Raw genomic sequence first — 4,052 nt, forward strand, 5'->3', positions numbered from 1 at the left:
TTACGCGACGATGATGATGATGGCGGAGGGGGGAGGGAGTGTACTAATTAATATCTGATTACACTAAGGGGTAATGGTGTCAAAGAGGTTAGGAACCAGCAGTTTAGTTGGCATGAGAGAGCTAGGGTGATTCCCAGCGAACTGCAGTGGGAGGCGCTACGAGAGAGGCATTGTACGTCACGATGCGGAGAAGTCTACTATTGAAAATCTGGGACAGAAGACGTTCCGGAAAGAGTCGGGCGCCATATTATTTCCTCCCACGTATCTCTCTCACGAACTGACCACAACGAGAAAAAAAGGGGAAATTAGAGCTAATATAGAGGTTTGCCGCTAATCATTCTTCCCACGCGCCGTTCGCGAATGGAGCACGGAAGTGGGGATCAGACAGTGGAAGCAGAAGTACAGCGTAGATGTGGATGTCTGAGAATTAGTTCCAGAACTAAAATTTGCTCTGCCCAAGGTCTATTTGTTCTGAAATCTGCTTGATTTTGCCAGTTCTGCATTCAAGTTGGCGTTACGCTCGTACCAGAAGATATTGATGTAACTTCTCATGGTTTGGATTCACAGTCGTATAATATTTCTTAAAAGACTTCATAGTCGCCGTGGACTGTATGAAATATTTATTGTTACTATTGCACTTTCGGCCTTATGGCCATTTTCAAGAAACACTGCAAAGTTACCTAAACACAAAAATACAAAAGTGAAGCACAGGGTGTACATACATAATTAAGCAAACATTTCATTCAGAAAGTAGCTCAATTATAAAAATTGGAGATAAATGTACATTATTTACATTCTGTCATAATATAAAACTATCTGACATGTCGTCGTCAAAATGCAGCCTTTTGACTGTGAGAGTCCCACAAGATCTGATGAGTACGACACTTACTACATCGTAATATGTTGTTAAATATATACTGAACTGTCAATGTTACCATCGTTCTAATAATCTGTCACACATACAAGTTCAGGTACACTGACAACAGGTGGAGCTAAATCAGTTGGCGCGAAAATACATCTACTAAAGATACTGCCCGTGCACGTAGCAAAGATAGTGCACACCAAGGATACAACTTATAAGCTTTATATAGTAAAGTCTTTTCATCTGTCGACATCATACAGCTTACTAAATAGTGCTATGATTGTAATGGGCAGTCGGATGATGTTTTGTCGGAATTCGTGGTGCTGCACAGTAAACTGGATTGCTGACGTTTTACTCCATTTATATTCGTAAAATTTATACGCATACAAATTATTATATATCAGAGCTCTGTCTTTATCTCATTTACGAGCACTTAAGTCTATGTGAGAGCTTATTAACAGATAACACATGTATTATCCCCTATTATGTTATAAATAAACATTCCCATCCTATCCTACTGCCCATTACAATCATAGTACTACACTCCTGAAAATTGAAATAAGAACACCGTGAATTCATTGTCCCAGGAAGGGGAAACTTTATTGACACATTCCTGGGGTCAGATACATCACATGATCACACTGACACAACCACAGGCACATAGACACAGGCAACAGAGCATGCACAATGTCGGCACTAGTACAGTGTATATCCACCTTTCGCAGCAATGCAGGCTGCTATTCTCCCATGGAGACGATCGTAGAGATGCTGGATGTAGTCCTGTGGAACGGCTTGCCATGCCATTTCCACCTGGCGCCTCAGTTGGACCAGCGTTCGTGCTGGACGTGCAGACCGCGTGAGACGACGCTTCATCCAGTCCCAAACATGCTCAATGGGGGACAGATCCGGAGATCTTGCTGGCCAGGGTAGTTTACTTACACCTTCTAGAGCACGTTGGGTGGCACTGGATACATGCGGACGTGCATTGTCCTGTTGGAACAGCAAGTTCCCTTGCCGGTCTAGGAATGGTAGAACGATGGGTTCGATGACGGTTTGGATGTACCGTGCACTATTCAGTGTCCCCTCGACGATCACCAGTGGTGTACGGCCAGTGTAGGAGATCGCTCCCCACACCATGATGCCGGGTGTTGGCCCTGTGTGCCTCGGTCGTATGCAGTCCTGATTGTGGCGCTCACCTGCACGGCGCCAAACACGCATACGACCATCATTGGCACCAAGGCAGAAGCGACTCTCATCGCTGAAGACGACACGTCTCCATTCGTCCCTCCTTTCACGCCTGTCGCGACACCACTAGAGGCGGGCTGCACGATGTTGGGGCGTGAGCGGAAGACGGCCTAACGGTGTGCGGGACCGTAGCCCAGCTTCATGGAGACGGTTGCGAATCGTCCTCGCCGATACCCCAGGAGCAACAGTGACCCTAATTTGCTGGGAAGTGGCGGTGCGGTCCCCTACGGCACTGCGTAGGATCCTACGGTCTTGGCGTGCATCCGTGCGTCGCTGCGGTCCGGTCCCAGGTCGACGGGCACGTGCACCTTCCGCCGACCACTGGCGACAACATCGATGTACTGTGGAGACCTCACGCCCCACGTGTTGAGCAATTCGGCGGTACGTCCACCCGGCCTCCCGCATGCCCACTATACGCCCTCGCTCAAAGTCCGTCAACTGCACATACGGTTCACGTCCACGCTGTCGCGGCATGCTACCAGTGTTAAAGACTGCGATGGAGCTCCGTATGCCACGGCAAACTGGCTGACACTGACGGCGGCGGTGCACAAATGCTGCGCAGCTAGCGCCATTCGACGGCCAACACCGCGGTTCCTGGTGTGTCCGCTGTGCCGTGCGTGTGATCATTGCTTGTACAGCCCTCTCGCAGTGTCCGGAGCAAGTATGGTGGGTCTGACACACCGGTGTCAATGTGTTCTTTTTTCCATTTCCAGGAGTGTATTTAGTAAGCTGTATGATGTCGACAGATGAAAAGACTTTACGATATAAAGCTTATAAGTTGTATCCTTGGTGTGTACTATCTTTGCCACGTGCACAGGCAGTATCTTTCGTAAATGTATTTTCGCGCCAACTGACTTAGCTCCACATGTTGTCAATGCACCTGAACTTGTATGAGTGATAGATTATTAGAACGATGGTAACATCGACAGTTCAGTATATATTTAACAACATATTACGATGAAACTTCCAGGCCGATTAAAACTGCGTTCCGGGCCGAGACTCGAACTCGGGACCTTTGCCTTTCGCGGGCAAGTGCTCTACCAACTGAGCTACCCAAGAACGACACACGCCCCGTCCTCACAGCTCTACTTCTGCCAGTACCTCGTCTCCTACTTTCCAAACTTTACAGAAGCTCTCCTGCGAACCTTGCAGAACTAGCACTCCTGACAGAAAGGAGTGCTAGTTCTGGAAACATCCCCCAGGCTGTGGTTAAGCCATGTCTCCGCAATTTCCTTTCTTTCAGGAGTGCTAGTTCTGCGAGGTTCGCAGGAGAGCTTCTGTAAAGTTTGGAAAGTAGGAGACGAGATACTGCAGAAGCAGAGCTGTGAGGACGGGACGTGAGTCGTGCTTGGGTAGCTCAGTTGGTAGAGCACTTGCCCGCGAAAGGCAAAGGTCCCGAGTTCCAGTCTCGGCCCGGCACACAGTTTTAATCTGCCAGGAAGTTTCATATCAGCGCACACTCCGCTGCAGAGGGAAAATCTCATTCTGGAAACATATTACAATGTAGTAAGTGTCGTACTCATCGGATCTTGTGGGACTCTCACAGTCAAAAGGCTGCATTTTGACGACAACATGTACTCATGTCAGATAGTTTTATATTCTGACAGAATGTAAGTAATGTACATTTATCTCCAATTTTTATAATTGAGCTACTTTCTTAATGAAATGTTTGCTTAATTATTTATATACACCCTGTGCTTCACTTTTGTATTTTTGTGTTTAGGTAACTTTACAGTGTTACTTGAAAATGGCCATAAGGCCGAAAGTGCAATAGTAACAATAAATACACTCCTGGAAATTGAAATAAGAACACCGTGAATTCATTGTCCCAGGAAGGGGAAACTTTATTGACACATTCCTGGGGTCAGATACATCACATGATCACACTGACAGAACCACAGACACATAGACACAGGCAACAGAGCATGCACAATGTCGGCACTAG

At 47.0% G+C, this 4,052-nt stretch overlaps 1 non-coding gene across 1 annotated transcript; it reads right to left on the bottom strand.

Annotated features, from left to right (window-relative positions):
- Window positions 1-3,092: 3,092 nt before the first annotated feature.
- Trnas-cga (transfer RNA serine (anticodon CGA)) lies at window positions 3,093-3,167 on the bottom strand. Its single transcript has one exon. It is a non-coding gene; the product is annotated as a tRNA-Ser (tRNA).
- Window positions 3,168-4,052: the final 885 nt, after the last annotated feature.

This window comes from Schistocerca nitens, chromosome 9, assembly GCF_023898315.1.
Source record: "Schistocerca nitens isolate TAMUIC-IGC-003100 chromosome 9, iqSchNite1.1, whole genome shotgun sequence".
NCBI classification, from domain to species: domain Eukaryota; kingdom Metazoa; phylum Arthropoda; class Insecta; order Orthoptera; family Acrididae; genus Schistocerca; species Schistocerca nitens.